This window comes from Lepisosteus platostomus, chromosome 7 (assembly GCF_059453375.1).
Source record: "Lepisosteus platostomus isolate fLepPlt1 chromosome 7, fLepPlt1.hap1, whole genome shotgun sequence".
Classification (NCBI taxonomy): Eukaryota; Metazoa; Chordata; class Actinopteri; order Semionotiformes; family Lepisosteidae; genus Lepisosteus; species Lepisosteus platostomus.
The window spans coordinates 43,239,050-43,257,757 of record NC_142617.1 but is presented as its reverse complement, the minus strand read 5'-3'; the positions used below and the strand labels follow the sequence as shown (position 1 = coordinate 43,257,757).

At 42.1% G+C, this 18,708-nt stretch overlaps 1 pseudogene across 1 annotated transcript; it reads right to left on the bottom strand.

Moving 5' to 3' along the window:
- Positions 1 to 7,231: 7,231 nt before the first annotated feature.
- On the bottom strand, positions 7,232 to 18,708 carry LOC148658853 (sodium- and chloride-dependent GABA transporter 2-like; annotated as a pseudogene). The gene is made up of 15 exons (XR_015940519.1): positions 18,346 to 18,708; positions 17,402 to 17,631; positions 13,334 to 13,473; positions 12,035 to 12,175; positions 11,681 to 11,768; positions 11,451 to 11,583; positions 10,636 to 10,770; positions 10,182 to 10,285; positions 9,694 to 9,818; positions 9,315 to 9,427; positions 9,045 to 9,182; positions 8,711 to 8,813; positions 8,324 to 8,424; positions 8,002 to 8,172; positions 7,232 to 7,891 (listed from the first exon to the last, which is right to left on the bottom strand). The product of XR_015940519.1 is annotated as a sodium- and chloride-dependent GABA transporter 2-like (transcript).

The window sequence follows — 18,708 nt, the reverse complement described above, 5'->3', positions numbered from 1 at the left end:
AGGTAAAGCAAGGTAAACTTTACGATTGCTTTGATCACTGAACCAATGACCCCTACATCTCAGCAACTACAGTATCTCCTTGCTTTGAAGCTCTAGGGAACTGGAAATGATGAGAGTAGCTAAGTGTTACCCATTGTATCTAGATTCTTAAAGACACTTCAATAGTCACAATAGATGTACAGTAACAATATTGAAGGAAAAAGGTTTGACTCTCGCAATCAAGGAAAGTTTCAGCTCAGTGTGAAGTGAGTGTAATCCAGGGATGGAGCTTGAAAACGTCTTTCTCAAATAGGCAGGCCCTGGGCACGGTGACACAGCTGGTGGAAATGCTGGAGAAACATCAAGAACAAATGAGTTTGTTACAAACATTGGCTCAGGAGATGGAACAAACTGTCACAGGTCACGATATAGCTTTCCAGTCACTAAAGGGGGAGGAGCACTACCTGGTGTAGCATCACTTAATTCACTGAGAGTTTTGTGTGCTGACAAATGGTCTTCATGATTACTATTTACCAGGGAAGAATCAAGGAGGAATCATTTTCAAATGCAAACACACCAGAACGGAACAAATAAAATAAAATGCAAAAAGTGGTACATGTCTTTTTCTTATGAAGCCCAGTAAAGAGACATTCTCCAGTCACAGTCAGAGGTGTGGAATAATGAGCAGCTCTCATTCAACGCTAGGAGAATCAGGAAATACTGGCCATTAGCTCATAGGCTCCACCTGCAGTGCTTCCTGCACAGCTCTAGAGACTCATCCAACTGAGGTAAGCATGAAGCTTATATACAGTTCTGACAGACATGTGGCGCAAGATGCCAAGGTGAGGACAACACAGTTGTCAATTAACAGGCCTTAATTTGTACCATCTTGATTGATTCTATATGACTACTGTAATGTTGCGGCTGGTGATTTGTCAGAACGCAAGCACAAGAGACTAGAGAGTGAAAAGTAAAAGGTGATAACAAAATAATTGATAACTGGCCGGCGGGTCCTTATCGGCTCAAGATAACTGGATTACTTTTGGCTCACTGGATTCCGGACGAAATGAGGCTGCTAAACATAGCTCGTCTATCAGAAAAAGGGAGTCTTAGATACGGAAAGAAACCAAATAGCGAGAACCCTGAAAAGGTAACCAAACGGGCTTAAAAGGGCAGCCCTCAGGAGTGCCAGGTGTGCAGGTCGGCAAAGTTGAGGGTCAACGTGGTGACTAAAATAAGTGTGGAATAGATCAAGGACTAGAATCTGAGACTAGAGCATCAGGCAATGTACAGAGAAGGCTAGGAGCTAAGGAAGGTTTGCTAGCCTGGAGCTGAGGCTGCTGTGCAGGTGATGCTGAGAGCTGGCTTGGAGCTGAATCACGGTCTTGAAGCTGAAATTGCTATCAAACACAGTTCCTACAGAGACAAAATCAGAACTGGAGCAGAACTGCATTGTCATGTCATTTACCAAACCGCTTTATACCACACAGTGTCGCGCGAAGCCGTAGCTTTCCCGGCAAGCAACAAGCACAAGGCAGGGTACACCCTGGATGGGGCACCAGTCCATTGCAGGGCAAGTGCAAGCCAATCAAAAATGGGGACAATTTGGAAGCCATCGTTTAGACTGAGTGGAGAAATGTAGCCCGCACACCGGGATAACTCCCTACTCTAATCAAGAACTGCCCGGTGATCTTTAATGACAACTGAGAGTCAGGACCTCGATCTAACGTCTCATCTGAAAGATGGAAGAACTGCATTGTTGGGTGGTTCTTCGTACTGTATACTGTAGGGTTATTTTACATAACATATTTTTCATAACACATCGTTGGGCATTTTATTAATAAAATGCTTAAAAATGCCCTATTTCAAAATTGAATGTCAAGAAAATGGATGGGCTGTTACTCCTGCATTGTCCCTTTCCGGGGAATTTAGACTAGTGCTGAATTTGGAGTGAATTCAGTGTTCCAGTGTTCCTGTTGTCACCAGATCAGTTCAAAGGAATTGTTAAAGGTAACCATCTTGTGCAGTGATAAAACTGTTCCTGATTCCAAAGGAAGATGTGTCCTGCGTTTTTTTTTTCATAACAGGCACAGTAACTCCACGTTTGAGAAGGGACACTTATTGAAGAATGTTACTTTGTGCAATGTCAGAATAACATGCTACCTGAGACACTGTTCTCAAAATAATAGTTAAATTTACCATACACATTTTAAATCTTATTTCCCAGTATTTTCTGTGCTTGAACATAACAATTACAAAATCGTCTATTTCTAATTATCTCATGGCTTTATGACACCGTAATCTCTTCTGAACTGGACAGGGTATTCACAAACTCAGGTCTGGAAAAAAATGCCAAGTCAAGCTATGTATTTGAATTCTTTCTGAATTGTTAAGCAAACAGCTTCTTAACTTCTGTAACCGTTCCTATAGTCTAAATCAGTGGTTCTCAAACTGTGGTACGCGTACCGGCAGTGGTACGTGGAGTGCCGCCAAGTGGTACGCCAAATGACCCTGAAACTGTGTCGTGTGCACTGAAAAATCGGGACGGGTTTTCATATTTTGTATTTTAATACGTGTCTAATACGCAGCCTACGTACTACGATACAGTGCGCGCTAATACCTCAGTGGACACAAGAGATACTCTGTAATTCTATACCACTCTATAGGAATGCGTGCTACGGATGCAAGTGACCAATTGTATTTAAAAAAGCTACTGTATCTCCAGCAAATAGGGAGAAAGGAGAATGTGCATGATTTTGGAACAATGCTAACGTAGTAAACACAGGAATGCATAGAAATACATGCTATGAACGCAGGTAATCTTGTGAGCACACGAAAGCGTGATAACAGAAAAATATTTAAGAACTGTTCTAATTTGAGAAAAATACACAGAGCGTCTCTGTGTTTCGCACCCATGCGCATGAAATAAAAAACTTTAAATAAATAAAAACGGAAATAAAAACGGAAACGCGGAAAAATGCAAGCTTGCGGATTGCTAAAGCAGGTAAGCTGCACTATTTTTGAAGAACCTTATTTACAATTGGCAAAAGAACTGACACGTATTATGTGTAGAGAAAAAGCTGCTAAACAGCTCAACCTGCTGCCCCCCTCCCCCTGAAAGACACAGTCATTCATAGAATTATTGAAATGAAGGATTATATCAAAAGTACACTGATAGAGCGCGTTAAGATGAGCAGATGTTTTTCACTGCAATTAGATGAGTCTGTAGTCGATTTGGCCAATTTGCTCGTTTACGTTAGATACGAGTTTGAGGGCATGTCCCATGAAGACTTTCTGTTCTGTAAACCGCTACCAACAGGAACTACAGGAGACCACATATTTCAGCTTCTGAATGAATTTATCAAAGAGAATGGCCTCGACGGGATAAAATGCGTCTGAGTTTGTACAGACGGTGCTAGAGCAATGACAAGCCGACATAACGGTGTAGTTGCACTAATTAGATAGGTTGCTCCAGAAATTAATGTACGCATTACAACATCCACCGCGAGACCTTTGCCGTCAAGAAAATGCCTGACTATTTAATATCTGTTAGACTCTGTTGTGAATTGTATCAAGGCTCGAAAAATTAATTCACATCTGCTTTGCTCAACTAAACAGGCTCACCCCTCTCACTGAAATGGTGCCTTTTTATTAGTTGTTGTTAATGTTTTTTTCTGTAAAACACTTTGAGAAGCCACCTTAAAAGGCGCTATATCAAATAAAGTTTATTATTATAATATTTATTATATGTGTGTGTGAGTGTGTGTGCACGCGCGCTCATGTTGGTCATTGAGAATTTCTGGGGTTCCTATGAGATGATGACTTGTAGGTGGTACTTGGATGCTTTGGTTGGATTAGGGGTGGTACTTGGTCCAAAAAGTTTGAGAACCACTGGTCTAAATGAATCAGTCAGTAATAGTTTCATGTTTCATTGGAGAAATGATATCCTTGTGGAAGTTTTAAATGTAGTAAAGAATGAAGTAACTTCTTACAAATTAGCTGTAATGATGGTTCCATGAGTGTATGCAAAACAGTTATTCAAATGAATGGATACAAGAAGCTCACCTTCAAACAGGCGTGTTTTCCTCAAGCAGGTGATGCCCCCCTGGCTGGTGTACTGCCCCAGAGCCGTCTCCACAGGTAAACAGGTAAACAGGAACAGGACGTAGGGGATGAGGAAGGCACCTTTTACAAAAGGGAGATTAAATATCACAAAAGATATAAAGGAGAGATTAAAACTCAGAAAAGATATTATGTCGAACTATATTAACACTTTGCCTCTTCCAGTATTAATTTCCAAAGTCAATGCCACATTGTTCACTGAAACAGATTAATATTGTTAGGGATTTAGGATTTTAAAAAATCTACACATTCAATGACCAAAATATTAATTTCCTTTGATTGAAATTTAAACTTTGATTAAAATATACTCTTCATGATTATATCAATCGCCCCTAACCCTGCAGCCAAAGGTACATCTTACCCCACAATTCACTGCACTAAGCGCTAGAGCAGGCCAAGCATTAACATCATGTGTCATTATTTTCTGAATTGATTTTGTGTTTTTATTCATTGTTGGTTTTCCAAAAACACAACAAAAAAAATGTTTTCTCCTTATGCTATCTATATATTTAAATCAGACTGTTGCAATAGAAGCATGATAAAAGAGTTTGACCGCATTAGCAGCAGCAACATAGAAAGTTTTGCATACTGAGGAATGGGTGTTCTGTTATTTTATGATGTGCTCTCTTGTTAGGGAAAGATGATTTACAAACCAAATGTAAATTGGAGAATAAAAAAACTTATCAACAAGGCATCCAAAGTCCCACATCCTTACCACCCAGAAACACCCGACTGCTACCGAGCATTCAACTCTTATATAAGGCCAAAATAAGATAAAGTTAAATCATTTAAACTAAACTGAACACAACCTGAAGTTAAGTCTCCCCCTGAAAACCTGGATGCTACAAAGTACAGTAAATGGGAACCTTTCTCCCTATTTAAAAAAAATCCACCAACTAACCAGGAGAGGCTATTTTAACCGAGGGGTTCTTTACACAATGATACATTTGTCTAAAAACAACAGAATAACAATCTCTCTTGGTAAGGTTTTAATACTTAACTCAAATCTAGTCATTACAGTACTATATGTGTGGTATGATCTGGACAAAGAGTTCATCCCTTCTGTCTTTATGTCTCTTCCCATGTTTTCTTGTCTCCTTTCTTTCTCCTCTTTGGCTTTCTGTTCCCTCTCTTTCTGTACCTGCCGGTTTCATGCTGTGTTCCCAAACTGTTGACAACAATCTTAATGATTTATCAAGAACTTAATTAAATAAGGTAAAGCAAGGTAAACTTTACGATTGCTTTGATCACTGAACCAATGACCCCTACATCTCAGCAACTACAGTATCTCCTTGCTTTGAAGCTCTAGGGAACTGGAAATGATGAGAGTAGCTAAGTGTTACCCATTGTATCTAGATTCTTAAAGACACTTCAATAGTCACAATAGATGTACAGTAACAATATTGAAGGAAAAAGGTTTGACTCTCGCAATCAAGGAAAGTTTCAGCTCAGTGTGAAGTGAGTGTAATCCAGGGATGGAGCTTGAAAACGTCTTTCTCAAATAGGCAGGCCCTGGGCACGGTGACACAGCTGGTGGAAATGCTGGAGAAACATCAAGAACAAATGAGTTTGTTACAAACATTGGCTCAGGAGATGGAACAAACTGTCACAGGTCACGATATAGCTCTCCAGTCACTAAAGGGGGAGGAGCACTACCTGGTGTAGCATCACTTAATTCACTGAGAGTTTTGTGTGCTGACAAATGGTCTTCATGATTACTATTTACCAGGGAAGAATCAAGGAGGAATCATTTTCAAATGCAAACACACCAGAACGGAACAAATAAAATAAAATGCAAAAAGTGGTACATGTCTTTTTTTTATGAAGCCCAGTAAAGAGACATTCTCCAGTCACAGTCAGAGGTGTGGAATAATGAGCAGCTCTCATTCAACGCTAGGAGAATCAGGAAATACTGGCCATTAGCTCATAGGCTCCACCTGCAGTGCTTCCTGCACAGCTCTAGAGACTCATCCAACTGAGGTAAGCATGAAGCTTATATACAGTTCTGACAGACATGTGGCGCAAGATGCCAAGGTAAGGACAACACAGTTGTCAATTAACAGGCCTTAATTTGTACCATCTTGATTGATTCTGTATGACTACTGTAATGTTGCGGCTGGTGATTTGTCAGAACGCAAGCACAAGAGACTAGAGAGTGAAAAGTAAAAGGTGATAACAAAATAATTGATAACTGGCCGGCGGGTCCTTATCGGCTCAAGATAACTGGATTACTTTTGGCTCACTGGATTCCGGACGAAATGAGGCTGCTAAACATAGCTCATCTATCAGAAAAAGGGAGTCTTAGATACGGAAAGAAACCAAATAGCGAGAACCCCGAAAAGGAAACCAAACGGGCTTAAAAGGGCAGCCCTCAGGAGTGCCAGGTGTGCAGCTCAGCAAAGTTGAGGGTCAACGTGGTGACTAAAAAAAGTGTGGAATAGATCAAGGACTAGAATCTGAGACTAGAGCATCAGGCAATGTACAGAGAAGGCAAGGAGCTAAGGAAGGTTTGCTAGGCTGGAGCTGAGGCTGCTGTGCAGGTGATGCTGAGAGCTGGCTTGGAGCTGAAGCACGGTCTTGAAGCTGATATTGCTATCAAACACAGTCCGCCGGTCAGAAACAGGGAGCCTCGTGTATGGGAAAAAACTAATGGTGAGCCCCGTGGGAAAGGAGCCTGACGAATTTGAAGGGCAGACTGAAGGCCGCTAAGACTGCTGTGCAGAACAGAGCTTTGGCTGGTTACTGCTATGAATGCTGCACAGAGCAAAGCACTGTCTGGAGGCTGCTGAGACTGCTGTGCAGTGTGAAGGCTGGAGGCTTCTGAGACTGCTGTGCAGAGTGAAGGCTGTAGGCCGCTGAGACTGTTGTGCAGAGTGAAGGCTGGAGGCCACTGAGACTGCTTTATTTTAATTTCTTTAAAAACACAACAAATATTTTATCATTACCCTTTCAGAATATTAAGATCACACTGCTGCAAAAGAGATACAAGAAGACTTTGAACGCATCAGTAGCAGAAAATATCCAGTGTTGCATAGCAAGAAATGGGGGTTCTGTTATTATTTGTTCTTTTGACAGGAACAGTGAGTATAAGCTGGTGAAGGAAAAAGAAAGGACTGATTTAAAAGCCAAATGGAATTTAGAGAATTAAAAGCAACTGAGTTTATTGCATGCAAGGAACAATAAAACCAAAGTACTGTTCGAAATATAGTTACAAAACTTCCAGTTTATATTGCAAATTTCAGCCGCTTCTGACACAAATTGTTACCATGGTAATGGGGGGGCACCTGTGTTTGGACATTCCCAAGACCTTGAAAACTTTTAATGGTCGGTTTTATCTTTCCTTAGTTAGGGAGTCTCTATCTTGCACTTGGAATTTCATATCAATTAGCTCCCATCCCTGTCGTAACTCAAAGGTGCCTGAGCATGGAATGTCTTGAGAAGAAGTCTTTGTGCAGAAAAAAATCAGTTAACCCCTTTTTCACATCTTATATTTTTCTTCAAAGACAATAAATTATATTACAACACTTTATTCATGACATTTTCCGTTTTTTGAATGAATGAACATGTCTACCCCAAACACAGGTACCCATATTAAACCACTTTCTACACTGCTGCTGTGTTAACAGACAGAGGCTGCTGGGATTGGAGCTTCAAGGCTCCCGTCACTCTTCAGCTGTTTCTCCCTACAACTCAACAGAGTGCTGGAGTCTGAGGTCACAGGATCACAGCTCTGTTTCTGCTTCTGGCTGAGAGGCAGGTCCTGGGCATGGCTACACAGCAGGTGCAAACGCTGCAGAGACACCAAGAACAGACAAAGTTTGTTACAGACCTCTGCTCAGGAGGAGGAATAAACTGACACAGTTCAGGATATAGCTCGCCAGTCAGAGGTTGGAGCAGTACCTGGTGTAGTGCCCCTGCAGTCCTTGTGAGTTTATACAGCATGACCAGAGGCACACAGGTGACAGAGGAGAGGACAAAGAGCCAGCCCAGGACATACGCCCAATCTGGATACACATAGGTGTTGTTGAACTTCAGTGGGGTGTACTTGACCAGGGAGAAGATGAAGATGCACTGAAGGAGAGATAACAGACAACTGACTCAGCAGCACTAAGACAAGAGAGGAGCACTGGTATGGATTTATTAAAACACAGAATATCATATTGCAAAATATTTTTTTTTCACAGGTGAAGTTAATTTGAAGAAGTTCAAGAGATGCTCTTACAGTGCACACAGCTGGAGTGATGTAGAGCCAGCAGTATCGAAATGCAGCTAAAGGCCGATAGCCAATCATGTCCTCAATGTTGGCATATAACAGATCAGCTCCTGTATGAAATCCAGAGGTCAAGAGAAGAAGCTAAGTAATGACACAATTACAAATTACATACAGATTTTGTGGTGCTATCTGAATTCACTGACAGTTTTGTGTATTTTGTGTGTTCCAGAGGTCAATTGGTATTTATCAATAATAATATCAATAATATCTGTTGATTTTGACTAAGCTGCAGACATGAAAGCTTCCTTAATATTGCCCATGTAAAGTCTACGAAGATGATGATATACTGGGACAACACAGATGCTGAATAATAGTAATAAAGAAATGAACACCTACCATATACCCATCCGATACAAATGGTCTGAAATATGGCAACAAAGAATATGCAGGCCCCACTGCAAGCATAGTAATCAAGCAAATGGAAAATGTATATTCCGCCCTGAAGAGACAGAAACAATATTGCTATTTAAACAAATGTTGTGACAACTGTGATTTGACATAGAGAGGAGCCGCTCTCAATGTACTGTATTCTTCTTGGTATGTTGTTTTACAACACCTTCCTGAAGCTCTTATTTCAAGTGTGCTGTGTTGGATTTTCATCAACTATGCGGGCTGTCCATTGCAGGTTTTGTTGATCGACTATCAGGCCCCTCAGCCCTCTTGTCCTCACCTCAGTGACCATGAGGAGGCCGAGCAGGAAGCAGACTACACAGAAGAGGAGCAGAAGGAGCTCCCGCCGGTATCCTCTCCGGAACACTGCAGGAAACAAATCCACGATGGCGGTCATCACGGTTTCAATGCCCACAAACTGTAAAGACAACAGAGAGCATAGACGCCTGGATCACTAAGATAATGACATACAGTAGCTCGTAGCGCATGCAAACACAAGTTACACCAGTGGATAAATACAGTACTGTATGGACTCATAACATGGTCTCACCTGTGTGTCCAGTCCCAACAGGATGATCATGATGAAGAAGCAGGTGGCCCAGAGCTGGGGAAGAGGCATCATGGCCACTGCTTTTGGATATGCAATGAATGCCAGGCCAGGACCTGCACAACCAGACACAGGCTGATTCAGGGAGTAACACAAACTCTTGAAACCATTTCAGTTATGGAAGGCTCTAAATGCAGAATAGAGCACCACCACAGAAATGTTCTGGCCAGGTATCATTTACAATATTAAGCCTGGGACAAACCCATCCATAGGGTAAAGGAATTGGTTTTCACAGGACAGCCCTCTAAGATTTAAGTTTACATAAACACTCCAGAGAAAAACCAGGGTAACAGATAGCAGGTGTGAATAGACTGCAGCTCACCAGACTCGGCCACCAGTGAGATGTCCACTCCCTGCTCGTGCGCCATGAAGCCCAGCACGGAGAAGATGGCAAATCCAGCCACAAAGCTGGTAGCACTGTTCAGGAGGCACAGGTAGAAGGAGTCCCTGTATGAAGAGAGACCATTGTGGCATTTAATCTCAATCCCCAGCTACCAAGTGTGGAGACTGAAAGACACTTTTTTAAAGCAGGACCTACAGTTATAGGTCTAGAATGTTCTAGAAAAAATGCATGTGGTGTTACCTTTAATGGTTAATGAATGGAGAAAATGATTCAACAATGGTTTAAAACCATCTATTATTTCTTAAATTCAATGGTTGACGAATAGAGGTAGTAACACTATAAGAAGTATTAAATTCTATGTAAAATAATGGATTAAACAGTGCATTTTAAAATGATCAATTTATAAAGTTTGAAGTTTACAGGAATTTCACTTTGATATCATTTTCCAGAGTTACCTTTCCTCTTACCTGTAGCAGTTATTGTTGTATTTATTGTAACTGCTGAGTGCTATTAGCAGTCCTGCACAAACACTGTAAGAGAAGAAAATCTGTGTCCCTGCTTCCATCCATACCTAGGATAGACAGGAGCACAGGGTATAGAAAACTGTATGGGACACTTATTGACATACTTTAATAATGTGAGTTTCAAAGCCATATTACCACATGATAATTAAATTAAAATACTGAAATAATCACAATGTTGCAGTCAGTTCTTTCTTATTTGTCATTTAGTTATGTTTACAGTAGATGAGGGCTTCTGAGCCTTTACATATAAAGCAGCGAACAAGAGGATATCTTGAGTTTAATGTGCACAATATACATGAAAAGACAGACATTAGGTCTGGGAGTAGACACCTCAGAACTTTTGTTCCATGTTTCTCATGAAAGAGATACATATTAATGTTGAAGGCCTGTGCATCACCTGTGGGTCAGTGAGCTGTGTTACATCAGGGTAGAGGTAGAAGACCAGTCCATCAGCAGCTCCAGGCAGAGTGAGTCCTCGGACCAACAGTACCACCAGCATCACATAGGGGAAAGTGGCTGTGACGTACACCACCTGAGAGGGCAGGAAACCATTGATATATAGAGGGTTCATTTCAAATCTGCAACTAACCAGCAGCCATGTCACCCTGCAACTTACAGTTGGCAACCTACTGAAGCAAAGCAGGTGTGAGCCTGGTCAGTACCTGGATCGGAGACCTCCTGGGAAAAACTAAGGTTGCTGCTGAAAGAGGTGTTAGTGAGGCCAGCAGGGGGCGCTCACCCTGCGGTCCATGTGGGTCATAATGCCCCAGTATAGTGACAGGGACACTATACTGTAAACAAGCGCCGTCTTTCGGATGAGACGTAAAACCGAGGTCCTGGCTCTCTGTGGTCATTAAAAATCCCAGGGTGTTTCTCGAAAAGAGAATTGGCTACATTACTTTGTTCTCCTCCCCCTCCGCCCACACCGACGGCAGGCGGAGCGATGCGCCGGTTGGAGTATTCTTGGTCGCGGTAAATGGCAACGTCAGCTCAAAGATTTGGTTCAAACCAGCAAATGGAGACGGGCGTGCCGACAAGCGGATCCTGCTGATGCGGGATTAACGTTAGGATGAGAGAGATTTCAAATCTGCAACTAATTCATTAAATTACCATGTTAGCAAGTCAATCTGGCTTTTTATACTTCAAACTACAATCTTAAGAAAATATCAGAAGAAACTATGACATTATGCAGGCCAAATGCAAAATCCTCACCTTCCCAGTGGACTTCACTCCCTTCCAGACAGAAAAGTAACAGATGATCCAGGCCAGCAGGAGACACAGGGCCAGTTCCCATCTCAGACTGCCCACCTCATCGATCCCACCAGAGATACCCAGCACCCTCCTGCTGTAGGGATGATGATGCACATTTCATATTATAGTAATTAAGTATTGTATGCGCCTGTAATATCACTTTAGATATAGGTACAGTATGCCTAACGTACTTCCAGAATTCCATTACAGCTGAGGTGGTCTTTTCTGCATCTGTCCAGTTGGAAGTGAGATTCTGCTTGTCAAACTCCACACAGTAATCTATCAGAATTCCAACAGAATAGAAGACGTGTGTGACCTTGTGCGGCAGACAGCAAGGACTGGTGAGAGTGCAGAGAGAACAGGATCAGAACTCTGTTAATACAGGAACTACTGAACTATCAGCTTCAAGACAGGATGTCTTGCTTCTAGACAGTTTTACTAACACCAGTGTGCTCAGCCAAGGAAAAAGAGTATCTCTGGACTCTTCTTTAACAATGCACTGATTGTTCATCAGGGGCTGCTAGTGAACTCCTTTGCTCCAGTACCTGTGTTCCAGGAGTTTCTGCAGCTGGCCCAGGGCAGCTCAGAGCTGAAGGAGGAGAACAGGTAGAAGAAGGCCCAGGCCTGGATGATGATGTAAACAATGACATTGTAGATCATGATCACCACTGTGCAAAAGCCAATTCCTACAGAGACAAAATCAGAACTGGAGCAGAACTGCATTGTCATGTCATTTACCAAACCGCTTTATACCACACAGTGTCGTGGGAAGCCAGAGCTTTCCCAGCAAGCAACGAGCACAAGGCAGGGTACACCATGGATGGGGCGCCAGTCCATTGCAGGGCAAGTGTAAGCCAATCAAAAATGGGGACAATTTGGAAGCCATCGTTTAGACTGAGTGAAGAAATTTAGCCCGCACACCGGGATAACTCCCCGGTGATCTTTAATAACCACTGAGAGTCAGGACCTCGATCTAACGTCTCATCAGAAAGATGGAAGAACTGCATTGTTGGGTGGTTCTTCGTACTGTATAGGGTTATTTTACATAACATATTTTTCATAACACGTTGTTGGGTATTTTATTAATAAAATGCTTAAAAATGCCCTATTTCAAAATTGAATGTCAAGAAAATGGATGGGGTGTTACTCCTGCATTGTCCCTTTCGGGGGAATTTAGACTAGTGCTGAATTTGGAGTGAATTCAGTGTTCCAGTGTTCCTGTTGTCACCAGATCAGTTCAAAGGAATTGTTAAAGGTAACCATCTTGTGCAGTGATAAAACTGTTCCTGATTCCAAAGGAAGATGTGTCCTGCGTTTGTTTTTCATAACAGGCACAGTAACTCCACGTTTGAGAAGGGACACTTATTGAAGAATGTTACTTTGTGCAATGTCAGAATAACATGCTACCTGAGACACTGTTCTCAAAATAATAGTTAAATTTACCATACACATTTTAAATCTTATTTCCCAGTATTTTCTGTGCTTGAACATAACAATTACAAAATCGTCTATTTCTAATTATCTCATGGCTTTATGACACCGTATTCTCTTCTGAACTGGACAGGTTATTCACAAACTCAGGTCTGGAACAAACTGCCATGTCAAGTTATTTTTTTGGATTCTCTTGGAATTGTTAAGGAAACAGCTTCTTAACTTCTGTAACCGTTCCTATAGTCTAAATGAATCAGTCAGTAATAGTTTCATGTTTCATTGGAGAAATGACACCCTTGTGGAAGTTTTAAATGTAGTAAAGAATGAAGTAACTTCTTACAAATTAGCTGTAATGATGGTTCCATGAGTGTATGCAAAACAGTTATTCAAATGAATGGAAACAAGAAGCTCACCTTCAAACAGGCGTGTTTTCCTCCAGCAGGTGATGCCCCCCTGGCTGGTGTTCTGCCCCAGAGCCGTCTCCAGCAGGTACAGGGGGATTCCACAGGTAAACAGGTAAACAGGAACAGGACGTAGGGGATGAGGAAGGCACCTTCTACAAAAGGGAGATTAAATATCACAAAAGATATAAAGGAGAGATTAAAACTTGGAAAAGATATTATGTCGAACTATATTAACACTTTGCCTTTTCCAGTGTTAATTTCCAAAGTCAATGCCACATTGTTCACTGAAACAGATTAATATTGTTAGTGTTGTAACAGAACGAATAAGGTTCTTGATCCCGAGATGAAGTAAAACAGATGAGTTTATTGCATGCAAGGAACAATAAAGCTGAAGTCTTGTTTCCCGCAAGAAACAGCAAAACCGAAGTATTGTTCACCGTACTGGTACAAACTTTTGGGTTATATAGTGTCTTCTTCTCCATTCTGACGTCATTCGGTCTGATGGTAAAGAGGGGGTTCATGGTATTTGGCCAGTTTACGATGTCCTGGCCAAATAGTCAGTTTAAGATTACACCCAGGGGGGTTCCTAGCTTTCATCTGCAATCCTTATCAGTTAACCCCCTTTCCTGCCATAAACCCCAGCTTGTGACTTAGAAGTCTAAACTTCATACAGAAAGGATTAAATTTAAACACCCGTCTTCACATCTTTCTTCATTCCCCCCTTATAAAATATGGCAAACGTCAGTGTAGCCTATTTTTATACATACAATGTCAGGGCAGATCTTTCCTTTCTTGGTGAACAGGTATGTATTGCCATGACATTGTACGTTCCACGGTTATAGCAAGATGTGATACATGTTTTTGTGCACGTGATGATTACAATTATACATATAAACAATACTATTCCTACAAATAAACACTGTAGAAAGGTTCCACCCCAGGCCCCAAACACAGACTTTACCCAAGACCCAATTCCCCAATTTTCAGTATAATAGTCCTGATATTTCTGTCCCTCATTGTAAATGTGTTGGGCCAGATCTGAGATGTGCTCAGAATTATCAGGAATATATGTGCAGCATTCAGTGCCAATTACTGCACAAGTTCCTCCTTGGGCCGCCAGTACATAATCTAAAGCTAGTCGGTTCTGCATGGCCACTGTTCTGAGGGCTACCATCTCATCATTAACAGCCTTCAGACTAGATGAGGTAGTATTTGCTAATTTTTCTAAAGTCGAGGCCATTTGAATTAACTCTCGACTCAGAAAGTTCATGCCGGCTTGTGGAAATATTATACCTAAATAATATTCCCAATCAGGAATATTGGATTTACAGGATTGGATCCTGTAAATCACTTGTAGCCTCCCTAAGTCTGTCCCAGTCCAGTGGTTAAAAATGTACTGTTAATGGAGTGTTGGTTTCTCTGTTAGGGGATACTGGAGCACTACTGTCATGCTTGTTTCACTCCTCTGTTCAACAGTGTGCTATAGATTAATGTATATGGGAAGACGGCAGGAGGCCACAGGAGTATTGGGACAGCAAGTTTTGACGCTGTTGATGACAGCGTCACTCTAAGTGTCTAGCACCTCGACGGGGTGCTAGACACTTAGAGTGACGCTGTCATCAACAGCGCCAGCCCCCGCTACATCAGGCCCTCTCCCGCTTAGGGTGAGAGTACAGGTCTGCGGGCGCCCTCTGTTTAAGAAGGGAGTTCCTGTTCCATCTCTATCACACTCGTACCAGGTGTCATCCCACTCAGACCCCCCGTCTCCATATGGTCACTGTGGGAATTGATCCCAATTATATTCATTTCCTGCCTGTCTGTTCCCCTATGGGAGAGCAGGATATAACACATTAACTAGTGCAGTGCGACCAGGAACTAATTCTTCTTTTAGTTTCTGATTCTCCTGCACTGCCTCTTTTCGCTTTTGTTTATACTCTCTCGTAGCGAGTAAAGTATCTTTTCTTCCGGGTTTTTGTTTTCCCCGTAAACACACTTTTAAGTCACATCCCAATTTCTTTTTTTTTTTCTTTTTTTCCTCATGTATCTGCCACCACTGGTGCTGGCCGTGCACCAGGGTGGGAGCTACATGCTTGTGCTTTTGCCAATCAATACTCATACAGTATGCTTTCTTTACAGGCGTCTTCGCCCCAGACTCCCTCTGACAAACTCAACTTTTCGCATATTTTTCTCCTTTTTTTTTCCCGTCAACGTACACTTTTCCGATATATAAACGGACCCTTCCACCACTTTCTCAAACCATCAGTTAGCACACATGTTCGGTCTCTTTTACTTTTGTCGTGTGTGAGGTAACAGCTCATACAGTAAGGGGATGCTTTCACTTGAAAAACCTGTGCATTCCTGCACTCATTCAGCCAAGGGCCTCTGTTACCTCCAGATCTAAATGCCTCTCAGAGACTTTAGAGAGGACTTACACCATACTGTTCACAGGTAAGGAACGAGACCTCGAAAACCCCCTTTCTTGATCAGTAATTCACCATCCCCAGAACGCCAGCATCGCTGCTTTTGCCCCGGGATGGACTTACGTACTGAGCTCAATCAGGGCGATTCTCGGGTCTCAACGTCCTTTAAATCCTGCTACTTAATGCTTTGCTCTTTTATTATGAGGTGTGTTTATGTTAGTGTCGTGCGTGTGTATATGTATTTCACAAACAAGGAAAACACCAAAAACATACATACATATATATCTCTTCTACTCCTGTTTCCTTTAAAACAAAAAACCACGCCACGCCAATCCGTGCACGATCAAGGCGTAGCTAATCTCAGGACCCCAGGCGCAATTAAGGCCCACACCAATCCTGGATTAGACGTGCATTTAATGCACCACTCAGCTCCAGAACCCCGGGCGCAATTAAGGCCCACACCGATCCCGAGCCTCAGAACTCCGGGCGCAATTAAGGCCCACACCAGTCCTGAATTACGTGCATTTAATGCACCACTTGCTCTAGAACCCCGGGCGCAATTAAGGCCCACACCGATCCTGAGCCTCAGAACTCCGGGCGCAATTAAGGCCCAAACCAGTTCTGACCTTCAGAACTCCGGGCGCAATTAAGGCCCACACCAGTCCTGAACTTCGCGGTAAGGGTCCAAAACCCGTTCAAAAACTCCACGCGCAATTAAGGCATACACCAGCTTCGAACGCCTGTACACAATACCGCGGACCACCTGCCAGACCAAATTCTGGGCTTACAGCAAACAACCCCTTACATACACCGGTGTCTTCCCCGGGCCAGAGGAATTCAGGAACTCACGTTTACTCTGTCATCTCGGGCGATTCTCGCAGGGAGCAGAGACTTCCCAATCAGTCAGAGAGAGTCGGGACTTTTAAATAAAAGAGGAGTCCTTACCTCTTAGTAATGTGCGCGCTGACCGTCTCTCCTGCCGATGGGAAGTTCCGCGCCTTCTGGAGCATCCGCCGACTACGCCAAATTTGTTGTAACAGAACGAATAAGGTTCTTGATCCCGAGATGAAGTAAAACAGATGAGTTTATTGCATGCAAGGAACAATAAAGCCGAAGTCTTGTTTCCCGCAAGAAACAACAAAACCGAAGTATTGTTCACCGTACTGGTACAAACTTTTGGGTTATATAGTGTCTTCTTCTCCGTTTCTGACGTCACTCGGTCTGATGGTAAAGAGGGGGGTTCATGGTATTTGGCCAGTTTACGATGTCCTGGCCAAATGGTCAGTTTAAGATTACACCCAGGGGGGTTCCTAGCTTGCATCTGCAATCCTTATCAGTTAACCCCCTTTCCTGCCATAAACCCCAGCTTGTGACTTAGAAGTCTAAACTTCATACAGAAAGGATTAAATTTAAACACCCGTCTTCACATCTTTCTTCATTAGGGATTTAGGATTTTAAAAAATCTACACATCCAACAACCAAAATATTAATTTCCTTTGATTGAAATTTAAACTTTGATTAAAATATACTCTTCATGATTATATCAATGACAGTCCACGATATACTCTGTGATCTTATACTGTATCACCAATATACAGTATCAAGATCAATGAGCTTGATCTCCCTGTATCTCCTGCACTTCAACTGCCTCATTCACCTCCCCCGTTTTTGTAGCACAGGTAGGGGAACCTCCACACGTTGCCCAAACCAACAATCTGTCCAGCAACAGCCAAGATGAACTCCCACTTGTTTGCCCACTGGCCCCTCTCCTGGATCTTCTGCCCCTTCTGCTCCAGCCTGCTCCCCTGGACTGGGGGCTTATGTTGGGCTCCTGTCTGCACCTTCCTGGCCATCTCAACTCCAGCCCTGTGAAATTATTCAGTCAGTCTGGGAATGAAAAAACAGAAATTTTAAGGTAGATTAATTTTCAACTTTTGAAAGAAAACACAACAGAAAATGCAAATGTGAAGCTCAGAAAATGAACTATTTAACCAACTGGGAAGAATCTCTATAATGCTTTTGTTTACCGAGCACACTCTACATGACATTTAAATTTCAATTGGTTTTTAATAGATCCAATTGAATTTGACTGTCAATTGTTAGACTGCTCTGTGAATTCTTAGTCTGTTCTGTGAAACGCTGGTAACTTTACCTTTTACAAGAGTGGGAATCCTTTATATGTAAATTAGGAACTTGATCTATGGCTCTTCCAACATATTGTATGTAAAGTGTTTTTTGTATTAATAATATGCAGGGCTCATCGAAGGAATCTCCCTGAGAGCATTTTCCAATCACCTCCCATGAAATATTTCACACCATTTCTTCATTGAAAAGAGGGCTGTATATTATTTTAATGTACTTTGATATCACGAGTTGTCACTGTATTTCAATACATGCTGTCAGTCACTCATGCTTTTTAATCTATTGTCATCAGTCTTTATGATACTGAAAAACAACCTGACACTGTTTGCTGCTACGAGATGTGAATGTATCTGTGTAATCTCTGGTTCTACTATACTAAATCACCTTCTTCAATCTTGTAGTACAGCTGAGGGAACCTCTACTTAACAATAGGTCCAAAAACATTCAAAATAAACTTACACTTGTTTGCCCACTGGCCCCTCTCCTGGATCTTCTGCTCCTTTTGTCCCCTGGACTGGAGGCTCTCACTGGGCTTTTGCCTGCAGATCCCTGGCTGTCCTAGCTGCAGAATCATGGAAAGAACCTGTCTCCTGTAAACAAGGGAGGAGGAAAGAACTATCCCATCTAAAGACATAATAGTGAGGAACATTCTGTTCTCCACCTCTCTGTAAAGTTCTATGAATTCTTAATATTCAAAACCTTTGGATTCCTGTATGCGCATTTGACAAATTGACACAAAAGGTATTCAAATTAAATTAAATTTGATAAATTCAGTAAAGCTTTCAAAAATGTGGTGGTTGTTCTATTCAGATCTATGATATT